This window comes from Dermacentor andersoni, chromosome 11, assembly GCF_023375885.2.
Source record: "Dermacentor andersoni chromosome 11, qqDerAnde1_hic_scaffold, whole genome shotgun sequence".
Taxonomy (NCBI): domain Eukaryota; kingdom Metazoa; phylum Arthropoda; class Arachnida; order Ixodida; family Ixodidae; genus Dermacentor; species Dermacentor andersoni.
In genome coordinates this window covers 111,982,880-111,996,147 of record NC_092824.1, presented here as the reverse complement: position 1 = coordinate 111,996,147, position 13,268 = coordinate 111,982,880, and the positions used below count along the sequence as shown (strand labels likewise).

The 13,268-nt window shown below is 44.9% G+C and overlaps 1 long non-coding RNA gene across 1 annotated transcript in view; it reads right to left on the bottom strand.

Annotated features, from left to right (window-relative positions):
* The window catches only part of LOC129386937 (uncharacterized), a 428,157-nt gene that overhangs the window by 51,778 nt on the left and 363,111 nt on the right, over window positions 1-13,268 (bottom strand). The window contains exon 5 of the long non-coding RNA XR_008614266.1: window positions 5,467-5,566. This is a non-coding gene — a long non-coding RNA (uncharacterized lncRNA). The remainder of the gene's footprint in view (window positions 1-5,466; window positions 5,567-13,268) is intronic.

The window sequence follows — 13,268 nt, the reverse complement described above, 5'->3', positions numbered from 1 at the left end:
ATCTCGTACCATCAAATGCAACGGCTGATACCCTCCAGGGCAGAAAAAGAAAAGCGCGAAAATCGAGACGCAGAACCAAAAGGAGGCACACACAGCATACACACACACAGTCGCCGGCGACTGCTTGTGCTTCCTTCTGGTCCTGCGTCATTGCTTACGCTGGCTTTTTTTTTTTCGCTTTAAATATGAACCAACTCTCCCAACAATTCCCATTCACCATACCCTCATAAGGCAGAGGCTACAAGCACTCAGAAAAGTGAAACGGACAGGGCATACATCCTTTAAAAAAAAATAAAGTAAATATGGAGTTTTGCGTGCCGAAACCACTTTCCGATCATAAGGCACGCCGCAGTGAGGGACTCCGCAAATTTGGACCACTTTGGGTTTTTTACCGTGCACCTAAACCTAAGTGCACGGGTGTTTTTGCATTTCGCTCCCACCGAAATGCGGCTGCCGTGGCCGGGATTCTTCAATACTACTTCAATACAATGCACTGTCTTCCTTGGTGCTGACCGAATGCAGTTGTTGAAAACCCCCTACTGTAATGGCGTTCGGGCAAAATGCAGCTAATAAATAAATAAATAAATAAAGAAATAAATAAAAGATAAGTAAATAAATAAATACAAGTTTTTATTTATTGTTTTGCATAAGAAAAAATAGTTGCTTGTAGCCCCTGTACATATACTTCATGGTTGCCCCTCGATAGTGCACAGTAGCAATCCATCGTTGCGAACATCGCAGAAAGAAAAATGCAGGAATGTTGACTACGTCCGCTGGGGAGTAAAAGCAAAATCGTGTAGCCGTCGGCACTTTCGTGCCTGTACAATGTTTGCCCAGAGAAACACACGTTTGTCAAGGTCCTGTCGGGCTTTCTGTCTGCGAAGTATGGGTATACGCTCGGACTGGCTGTTTGTAAACAAGCCACTGAAGGAGAAGGAGAGGAGGTCGTTGCTGAAGGAAAGATTCGAAACGTGAGAAATAAAAGAAAAGGAAGTCCCACGAAGAAGCGACGAAAACCAGCGACGTAGCAGATGAAGGTGCGTCAGGCAGACAAAGAGCAAAACGGTTCGAAGCGAAGCAGAATGCCACATTCTGCAAGAGCTGGGAAGTTACGATGTGCAGCGATACTGGATAGACACTGATATGCAAGCAAGCACTTAGTTTTCTGTTTTCTGACTAAGCCAAAATATTTGAAAACACGTCGCTGACAAAAAAAGATAATGTTAATTAGTAGTCTGGATCAAAAAAGAGCAGCTGCATCCATAGAACCACTCTCAGCAGAGCATACCAACACGGAATAAAACGTAAGGATATATAGGTAACTATTTCACTTAAGAGGAGAGCAAAACAGGTAAGATGGGGCTGTTTCATGGTTAAAATAAAAGCGTGGCAAAGAAGGCAAGCGAAACAACATAAGCTATTACTATTTACACAAGTATCGCATGTAGACGCTCTTGAAAGACCGTCATCTAAAGATTGCAGCTTTTGCACGTGGAATGAGCAGACCGAAAATTTTGAGCACTGTGTAGCGACTATATTAAAGACCTTCCCCAAAGCAACGAAGGCGTAGCGGCGGCAGACATCACGGAATGTGTCATAACAACCGTTTAAAAAATTACTAAAATGTGCTTATTAAGAGCTTTCAACACTTGTTTAAGGTCAAATGTCCTGATTCCAGCATCGGTCACCGCTCATGAAATGTATTCTCAATCGCAAAAGCTTTCGAAGCATGAAAAACGAAATTTTAATGCACTCAACGAAGCAGCAATCGAATGCAGAAGTGCAGTGGACACTTTCCAATCGAATTCGACGCATTGCTGAATTCGACGCGAACGCGAAATTTAACTTTTTCGTGACTTCCAGGCTGTGAAAGCTCCTTGCGGATGTCGGAGATGGGTCTCCGGCTACCAGCATGGCCGCCTCGCACGAATAGCCCAGGGAGCAGTAAAAGTCATTCAGGGCCACTTGGCAACGATTGGATTATCACAATCAGCAGAGAAGTCATCATTCCTACTATTTCCTGGAGTGAAAAGAAAATCTACACGCTTGACGCTGAATTTGGACGAATACCAGTTTTCGACAAATCACCAACGTCCGATTTCTGGGCGTTACCTTAGACCACAGGCTACTCTGGCGTCGCGGTGTTGACCACGTTGTGGCGTCATCGTCAGCCAGGCTGCATGTTCTCAAGCGAGTTGCTGGCATACCCTGGGGCAACCACCCGACGTCGATGCTACGGCTATATACAGCGTTGGTTACCAGTCGGATCCTGTATCAGCTACCTCTGATGTCACCCTCAGACAGCCAATAAGAGCGCTTAGCAGCCATTCACAGAAAAGGTATCCGGCTTTGCCTTGGAGTCCCTCAGCCAGCGTCAAACAAGAAAGTGCTCTACGAAGCCGAATCATGCCCTCTACGATTTCAGGCTTCCCAGGCTCTCATGATCCAGCTACTACGACTGAGTGAGTCTACGCCCGGCAGAGCCCTCTTACGACGTATAGGTAACAGGCCGCGCTAACATTTTTATGCCGCACTGAACACGCTTCGCGCATTAGGATTGCGCTGCTCGTGACAGAGGGAAAGGATAGAACCACCTTGGACATTCGAGGACATCACATGCAACTTAAGTGTACCACGATTGCAGTCAAAGAGGTGCATACCATCCGCAGAAGCCAAGTCATTAGTCCTGCAACACCTGAACACGACTTACCCGAATCACCTACAAGTATACACAGATGGCTCTGTCAAGGCAGACGAAGACCGCTGCGCAGCTGCATTCATTATTCCCTCTCTAAGATATACGTGGTCTGGCCGTCTGGACTGTATAGCCTCGTCGACAGTTGTGGAAGGCGTAGCAATAGCTTCTGCTCTGCGCAAACTAAAGTCTTTGCCTCTGCAGAATGTGGTTGTCCTTACGGACTCAAAGGCCGCATTACAACAAGTATACCGTGACCTGCCATCCCTCAAGTTCCCACGCAAATCACTAGCCATCGTGAAAGAACTCAACAAAGGCTTCACAGTAAAGTTTCAGTGGATTTCCTCCCGCATTGGTATCTCAGGAAACGAAAAAACTGATGCGCTTGCATACCCAGCGCTCTATCATCCTCTTAAAATCAAGGCTCCAAAGAGTAATCAAGTGCAAAAATCTGACATTCGAAATCTCTTTGCATCGCTTTAGGTTCCACCGCATATGCCCTGCGTAACCAAGAGATTGCAGTGAGAGGAAGCCTCACTACTATATCGAATAAGGACAGGATCTGCTAATACACCGGCCTGGTTATTTAAGACGGGGCGAATCCATTCTCCGAACTGTACGGCATGCAACGAGACAGGAGACATTGAGCACTTTTTGTGGTCCTGCCAGCAATTCCAAGATAAAAGGGATGCTCTCCTGAATAATCTGCAAAAAAAAAGGGACCTCCCGCATGCGCGCCTGCAACACCTTATATTTCCCGAGGGATCAGTTATAGCCCGCAAAGAAACTTCACGTCTCCTTATCGAATTCTTAAGAGAGACTGGTTTGATGGACATATGGTGAAACCCTTCAGCGGTATTGTGCGAGACGCTCGAGCGGAGCAATTGCCAGCCTTGATCGCCAGGCTAAACCCGCCTGTTGCTATATTTCACCACCACCACCACCACCACCACCAAAGTCCAACTATGAGCGTGTGGTGAGGTCTGAGCGTGGCATGCGTTCTACACTGACGTCATGCTTTGGCTGAGCGCATATTTAGCGTAAGGCCCCTTAACGTGCTATCCATAGGTGCCACGCTTCTGCTGAAATCTTCACTATCGTAAAGCTTATTGGATGAGCCCCTGCCTTTATACAGCTTAGCAAGACAACACACGAGTGAGCGCATTAAAATTCACCGTAAACATGGTGGTGGCAGAAAGGTCGAATTAGTACCGGGCATTAGTACTGAGTGCACCGCCACCAAACTTACCTTTTTCAATGACGTAAGCAGATGTCTATCACTTAGCTCGGCGTTGCCCAGGTTTGTAAGTAAAATGTTCCAGTCTCTATACTGCAAGCTGGGCTTCGCTACAGGGCCATGACTAGCTATGATCGCTTGCTACAGAACAAAGAAAATGACACATCGCTGCTTGAATTCAGACACAATGAAGGTCTTACGCAGCATACACATCATATATTATACCTTAAGGCAAGTCTACATCACGATAAAAATACTAGCACCGGATATGACCACATCGAACGCAGATGTAGTAACCGGTGTCATTAATGCGTCGTACTGACCGTTTCACACAGCAAGACAATCGCGCAATTATGATCATCGTGTATCGGCGTACATCATTGATCACAAGTATTGGGGACACGATGACAGCACGCTTATCGCGTAGCATGAAAAAAAATGGGGTTGACGAAGGGGGTTGATGAAATGAGGTTGACGACACGTCGTAACTGAGCCGCTAATGAGTTAATTGTACTGCATTGTACTGCGATAAGCTCGAAACTAAGGAAGTTAGCACGACACTTACATGGGCTATCGTTGGCACAAGACAACATCGCATTCCACGGTAAAAACGTATGCAAGCATAAATTTCCCGACAGAATAGCGTGAGGCTCAGGCAAAAAAGTCACAGCTTCACGTGAAAGGGGTAACATCGAAATCGATGACAAAAGTATTCAGTTATTACTCAGTAAGCCTCGTAGCTTCAATGGCAGTCTAGACCAGAGAGAAAGAGAGAGAATTAAGGAAGGCCGGAATGTTAACCAGTCAAAAGTCTGGTTGGCTGCCGTACGCTTGGGGAAGGGAAAAGAGGAAGAGAGAGAAGTGAGAGAGAAGTGAGAGAGAAGGTATAGAGACGTGCACGGACAGTACTTGAGTCAAAGCCGCTCGCGCAAACCAGGCGTTCTAAGAAAGTACAAAAGTGCCTTCACTGCCTTCTGAGCGGATGATCGGTGGGGACGGTGCTCTAGTTGTGTCTGTTCACTCAGAGGACGATCCTCTAATTTCCTCAATGTGTTGGACAAAGATTGTTTTTAAACAGTGCTTGAAATTGAGGACAGCGGCCCAATACGTGGTCAATGTTGTCCTCGCATCCGCAAACATCACCTGCAGGACTCTCAGCCATTCCAATTAGTGCTGAGTAGGCATTCGTGAAGGCAACTCCAAGCCACAACCGACACAGAAGAGACGCTTCGCGTCGGTGCAGTCCGGTCGCAGGTCTGAGATGCAGTGAAGGGGCACCCACTTTTTTTTTTTTTTGCCTGTGACTACGGAAAGAGCTTGAAAAAAAAAAACACGGTAACGCTCAACTTGTTATCGCAGGCTTTCTGATAACATTCGCCCGCCATCAGCTGTCGCGTCAAGCCCGCAGTCCCTGCGCGGGCCACGTTAACAAATGGCAACTGCATGGGGTCATTAGGTGCGCTTGCTCTTTATACGGATGCGAGATTGAACAAAAAAATTGAGGTCTATTAAAATGTAGAAACAATTCGCTTACCGAACACATGTGGTGTCTCGCGTCCAAGGACACACATGAAGAGCGTTCACTCAATGACTGCGAGCACAGGCAGTCACAATGCTGGCGTGATTAAGAGTACCTGCAGCGGAGGACGGACGTGCTTGTCCCAAACCGAACAACCCGGGCCGAACATTTCGCTTTCAAAGCTCAGCATACCACGTGAACTCCAATAATGGGCGTGTGGGAAGAGAGCGCGCGTGAAGCCACCCCCTTCCTCGGCGCGATATCGCATGCTCTAAAGCGACTATAATGCTTTCGCATTCCCACACGTAAGCTTTTTCAGGTGCTTCTGCCAACTTTTTTTTTTTTCTCTGAAGATAGTTTAACGTTTTACTCGGTTCAACACACTTCGAGAACCACCGCACTAGCGATAGACAGAAATCAGCAGGCTACATCATCTTCTTTTGAACACGCGTGCACGTGCATACCGTGCATCAATGTGTGGACAATATTACGTGTATACTCCTTGCAACACGGATGTCCAAGCCTCCCTGCGGGCCTTCAAGCTGGCCAGCAACGAAAAATTAGCAGTGGAAGAATAAGCAACCACACCGTCAACGAGAGGAACAAGCATCATCGCTGCGAAAAATGATGTATCGACCTCGTTTCCATCGATTGTCATGAAGGAACGATTCAAAACTTGTATACAGCAGGCACTATGCCGTGCTCTCAATTTTTATTGTTCGTATAGGGGCAGAACATGTGAGGTGCGTTTAACGAGCCAAGAGCGGTAATTAATTGTCGATGAGTGAGCCAAGGTGTGCGCTAATTCATAATTAGTTTATGACGACGCCTTCAGGCGTAGCAATCGAAAAATAAGTTGCACTGACGGGGGAGTGAGTGGAAAAAAGAAATACGCCAGACACTTAAGGGTGCCTAAGTGTGGCAATGCGTAACATTATAGTCCCTTTGGCGTGTAATGTTTTCGATTGGTGTTTTCGACATGCATTAAACTTCTTTCTGCCCATTCGGCATGTGTGTGTGCACACATACGTGAACCACAGATTGGAAACATTCGGACCATTTTGCTGCAGAATGATGAATCTTATTTCAAGCTATGTGATCATTTATGTCTAATGGAAGGTTCATCGTGATTGCTAAAGAAATAATTATTCGTCATAGAATAAAGAAATATGAGAAAGTACTTTCTTGTGCTGTAGTTAAGAAGCAATGTGTTCGATCAGTTTTCTTTTAAAGAGAAACTCTTCTTTTTGCGCAGGTTCTGAAGTACAGTGATTATGAAAATTACTGTCGATTAGCCATTTCTCGCAGTCGTCCGGTTGTTGAGCTCGTTCCCTATTATGCGATTTCTTGGGAAATGTGCGAAGAACGAGGCAAGACGAGACAAACACTTTCTCAGATACAAAAAAAAAATCGTATTTTCTCAGCAATCCAACTACCGCTCAATGTAATAGAGGGATATTTGGCATTCTACAAGTGTAACGAACAATTCAAACTTAATATTGTTTATTAGTGTCCTCTTCAAGTGACCCTGTGCCGTAAGTGAAAAAAAAATGCTTTTTCAGAAATTTAGCAGACCGAGCTCCAACAGACTTGTCAATGTCACCATCATTCATCCCGTGTTGCAGAAGCATTAGCTCCTAATGACCAAACGGACCGAATAGTTTCGCTGTTCGCGTCATCGCAACCTTTTTACGCTTTGAGTTATCGTTCATCTTGATCTCAGAAACCATGAAACACATTCTAACCGATAATTTGTTACCAGACCCACACTTACCACAGTCCATTCCACGCTAGCCCTTTATTTTTCCGACAACAGAAACTCTTGTAATGATATCCCAGAAAGGACACAGTCGAGAAAATGAAAGCCTATTAAGCGGTTAGCAAACTTGTTTTCGACGTCCGGCGATTTGTACAACACTGTCGGTCTTCAAATGGATTAGGAGGCGCGCGACACGCGCCTTGATGGGGTACGTGCTTCGTTCCGTAAGGTAGTCGTTGTACAGCACACCATCAGTCTAAGAAAAATTGCTGGTAATCAGCTGTGACCACTCCCCACTGTAATAAGTTTGACCTTGATGGTAAATAAATAAATAAACAAATGAACAATATTTCCTAACCCTTTGAGTTTGCCCAATGACAGTTCTCATTCCTGAACAGCGCCAATATGCACAATTTCTCAAGTTCGCCTCTCCCGATTGCAGACGGGATATAGATTGCAAATTTGGTTATGTTGTAACGATCCATCTTTCAATTGCTGGAGCGAAGGCATGTACTGCACAGCCTGCTATTTGCTTGTTATAAGCTCAGTTGGCAGTCAGCACATGTCCTGTGTTCTTTTACTTGCGCCAGTCATATATGGTTCTATTGAAGATGGAACTCAGTATATGTGCCTTGATATCCTTGTTAAGAATGTACGTACTAGATCAACAACGGCCACGGCGCTTCTTTTGCGCTAGAGTGTCATGGCGATAGATGACGATCCTAAAAAAAAGAGATTATCGTCAAGGGAAGAATCAGCATACAGTAGCTACAACTGTTCTCTCTCCTTTCTTTTAAGGAAATATGTAAACCTCTCTGCAGAGGTCCACAGCAACTGGAAGTTCGAGGAATAATTATATCATGCAGGTTTCATGCGTTGGTCACCCAATTGTGCCTAGTACCTTGTGATTAACCTGTTCCAGTTGGATATAACTGCTTGCCAGGCATAAAAGTTACCTGCCCATTTCTGTATTCTAGAAATTTCAGACCATCTAAGTAGCTTCTTCGATACGTACTACAGCACTTTTGTTCTGTTAACTGTCCATTGCTGTCATTTTATAAAGCAGTCAACTCGTTAAACTCCTCAGTGTAGTAGCTTTTCGTGAGTGTTCCTTTCTGTTATCAGAAAGAAAAAAAGAATCGAGTTGGATGAACCTGCGTCTTCTTATTCAGTGGCGTTTTTTGGCGGAACCTGAGTTTTATTCTCTATTTTTTCCTACACTGTCCACAGTTTTCTCACAGAAGTATACTCCTGTGCATGAGTGAGCTATTTCGATAGCAGTTGAACAGAAAACAAATTTTCGATGGCGTAGAAACTCGTGCATCTTTAGTGCAAAAAATGCGCAGTGGCTAAGTGTTTGTATTTTCCGATTCTTGCTTTTGTACTGAACATACAATTGAAGAAATCGCTAAGTGACAAGTGATGTTTTTTTCAAAGAACATCATTCGGTCATCGTAAATCAAATCTCTGTTTAGCACTTTGTACTTAGTTTAATCTTCTGTTTGTACTTTACGGCTGTATCATCAATCGAATGTATAATCTAAAGAATCTGAAAACTGCCACGAGACTCTCTTTACCGTCTCGAGCAGTCTCTCCCGATTGCTTCGGACTTGTACTAGACTTACAGAAGTGCGCATTTTGTGATTCTACAGTATTTGTGACGCTACTCTTCCTGAGTGACGAGTTCCGTAATTAAAAGCGAAACTTGATCATTCCTCATCTAAACTCTGAGTCTATATCCCAGACATACATTTGCATATACATGGCTGGTACAGGCTGAAAAGAGCCTTTGGTAGAGAGAGCTCTGTAGTCATTCTTCTTTCTGTTTGGCGCACGACAGTGCGCCAATTAGACCGTTAATCATTTCCAAGGCGTGGAAGCTTTCATTCAAACATAAAGCGTCGTGAATTCTCTTCTGAGCATTGCTAAACATTCATTGCAAAACTGCTGCACTTTGTAAGAACTGCGACAGTTTCTGCTTTTCTAATCATCCTTTACTACACGACGCTGAGGGCCCTATTTGCAAAATGGGCTCCCTTCAATGTCTTAACGAGGATACATTGCAGACACAAACCTTTCATTGAAGACTGCTACAGCAGTGGAGTGGAAATGTTCCAGAGAGCCTCTTTCTTACGGTCCTCCTTCCTTGTAACTCGTGGTTAGGGATGTTACGACTATGGCGAGTAGCTCAATACATAGCTAACCGCATGACGAAAGACGCGACTGAAATTCTTAACAGCCTTGAGACATTTACCGAGATAAAAAGCTCACTTCAAGATAAATGTGATCGCTTATGTTTCGCTCATTTATTTTTTGCAAGGCCCACGTCTTGAGTTTCAACAGGACACGTACAAGACATGGGTTCCTAAAACTTGACTGTATCTTTCTCAAGCCAACACAGGTTATAGCCCACCCGAATTCCGATAGGGGTATTTGTTGCGTAACACTGCGCTTGAAATTTTGCGCTATCATCAGACATGCTCCCCTTTGATCGTTAGTATACCACTAAAGCTACGCAAGTGCCGTTGTATCCGATGAAACTTATGTACAGGCTTCTTCAGAGGCACATGCGGAGAGAGTTAATTACGGAATATTCGTACCCTATTCCTGGAAGAAACTAACTCTGAGATCGACGTGGATAGGAGACGATCCTTGCTCGTAACTTGGTCCTGTCGCAAACTACCCCTACGCACTCTGAAGGCGAACGAAGCCAACATGCGTGGGCCATCTTCTCTAACCCGAGATGCCGCCTGCCTATAAGCGGATTGTTTTTTAACAAAATAAGAGAACACACAACCACGGTGCACTGAGTTCTCCTAGAAGGTAATGCCAGCACGTCGCTGAATAATGAGAATTTCTCTATACGTTAACTTGCTCATCTTGCATGCCTTGTTCTGAGTACAAATCAATATTTCCTTGTAGTCTGCGTAGCAGTTAACGCCAGCGCGTCGTTAAATGATGAGAATTTTCCCCTAGGCTGGCTTGCTCATCGTGTATACTTTGTTTTGAGCACAAATCAATATTTCCTTGTAGTCCCCCACCTGGCCCCTCCGACCACCTCCTTTCCGATTTAACGCAGCAATCTACGGAATCAAGACCGGAGCTTAAGTGCGTAAGTTACCACGTGGAATTACAGTCATTATCTTATATCATAGCTGGCCCACACTACTGCATCTATCATTAGAGTCCAAATCACGAGAATACTAACATGGCAGGATTATGTGGAGAAAGCATGCGAATTGGCACCCCGCCTGAGAAATCACGAAAAAGTGTCGCATCGTTTTTGACGTTTTCCAGAAATTTTATCGCATTATCTTCAGAGGTAATATGTGATAGCACTCTGTCTAACGTGAGCAACAAGTGTACGGTGAGGCAACAGGTTTGAGTGGCTGTAATGCTCCACTGGAATATATTCTGCTGGAGCGGAAGCCTTGCCCGGAATGCGCGAACGTGGGTGGGAGTGGTTAGATGAAATCGAATACCTGCCGCACTTTCAACCGACAAGCTTATATACTTAGGTCCTGGGCGTCCGCTTCTATTAACGCAAGAATTGAGCCACTCAACTATGATAATATTAAGGCGTGGGGTCTGATTGGGCGCATTTACATGAATAATTGAATGAAACTTTTTTTTTGTCTCTCTTTCTTAACCTTGGTCTTATAGTGCTGGAATAAACTCGGGAAAGTAGTGTTCTCTTAAGTATGTGCGCGACATCCTGAATGGTGGTCCTTACAGACTATAGAATATGATGCTCATATCTGCTCTACGCATATTTTCCAGAGCGTGAATACCACCAGAAACCGTATGGAGATAGTGTATGTGATTACTAACTTGTAAACTATTTTTCGCCTCCAACTTAATCCTTCGGCACACCAAATATTACCTTAGCTTAAGGAAAATATGGTTACCATTAACTGGGTCTTCATCTCAACAAGCTCCCAGGCTTGCTCAGACGAAACCACGAACAACAGTCGCGCTCCAGTTCTTAACTTCATGCGGTAGACAGAACTTCAGAAATACGTGTAGAAAAAGTTTGATACTGAAGGGCAAACTAACGCTAAAAAAAGCAGTATTCATTGCCTTGTTTAGATGCATATATTTTTATCACTATTACTAATTTATCTCTTTCCTTTTACTGTACGCAGTGAAATGGGATAGCCGAGGTACTCCTTATCTCAGTATGTTCACAGGAACCATTTTATAACAGAACACACAAAAACGGATTCGGTACTTCTCTAATACTTAATCTGCACCTATCGAGTCGAATTGTGGTCTGCCGGGGTGAACGGCCTACGTAAATCAATAATTCGAGAGGCGGTAATCACTTCTCCAATGTTGGTTACTGCTTCCGGTAGATGATGAATGGGTCCATCACAAGACAGACGAACGACGCCATCCTCCACTCTGAGATAAGCCAGTGGTTGCGGTTCACGCAAAAACCTCTGAAGCCAAATAACTGCTTGGCACCTAGCTGCGCTTGTCAAGTGACTGTTTTGACCTTGTATTTTTAAGCTTACCGATGTTGTTCTGGCGATCGAACTATACTGGAGTCGGGGATAAGGCTTACCAGAAGGTCAAAGAACCCTTGTTTACTTCCAGTGCGCAGTTCCGTATCGGTGGGTTTTCCGTTATAGTTAGAGGTGCCGCACGTTTCCGGCCATACCTGCTGCCTGCCTACTTCTCGATCCAAGCTGTGTACTCTGAAGCTTTGGTACTCTGAAACTGCTGCTCTGGAGTGTTGGCAACTGTCCTTAATACCACCCCTCCCCTCGCGGCTCCCCCCCTTCCCCCCCCTCGCAGACGCAGAAAGTCTTCAGCGTAGTACTCTATTTCCTGTTCTAGGCGAGAGTACTTCTCTGCTAACTGCTATTCGCGAAGCTGATCATTTCGCAAGGAAGATACTCTCTACATTGAAGAACAGTTCTTCATACAAGAAACACCTAAGAGGCATTTCCAGCCTCCCGATAAATGCGAACACGCCAGATTGGAGCTATCTATTTCGCATAGCTGCCCTTTTCCTTTCCCGTACAATTGGTAGAGTAGACATAACCACCGGTCATTTTCAGAGCAATTAACAGTATGCTATACTGTTAAAAGATAAAAACGAAAGCAATTCTGCATGGTACTTCCTTATGAATACGGACCCACCCGGAAAGCAATAAACCGGCTGGACTCAGACCTATTTCCGTGCGCGTCGCAGGCGCAGAATGCAACGAGGGCAGCAACAAAGCTGAAGTACTACAGCATAAAAAGCAACGAAGCTACAACACTTGTAATCATCGACAGGTCTCAGCGACCATTCATAGTCTTGACGTACACCTTCAAGTGTGGGCACAACTTCTGCTTTCTTTCTCTTTCTGCTTCTTTCTTTCATTTAGTCCCCATAAAGAGATGGCAGGTTTCTTTACGGTTGTTTTTGTTTCTTAGGTCATTAAAAAAACATTATGTTTACCTCTGCGCCGCTCTTACTCAGATTTCGCAGAAAGATCACATTTTACGGTCCAAATCGTTCAATGCGCCACCTGCCGCTTTTATTTGCCGGGTTTTCAAGGAAAGGATAAGATAGCTCCGTGCAGACGTCCCCAGTAAAGAGAATCCAAAACTTGGCTGTTGTGACATCACCTGGGCGCTTTTGTCGTTTGCTGGGGGTGCAGGCCCAGCCTCCGAGATTTCTTTCCGCTATTCGTTCGGGGGTGCCATGTGAAGCCCACGCAGGGCGCCCACAAAAAATCCGCCTTTTCATTTTCTTTTGCCGGGCAGCTAACACTGCCAAGTGTTGTAACAAAATGATCTGGACGACGAAGTGCGACCTTGTTGTGAAATGTGATCTAGGATAGAGCAGCGGTAAGCGAAAATTAAGTGGGGCAGAATTTTGCGTCGTTAACTGCCTAAGTATGGGCTGAGTATGCGATAGCATACTTCGATTAGTGCGCCCACGTGCATCCTTGCACACTTTTACTTGTCAAAGTGACGATACCGTACCTTGCATCTTTCACACACTTATGATTTCGTGAAAACACACCTCCACGTTTCTGTTAGATGATCCCAAGGCAGGTGA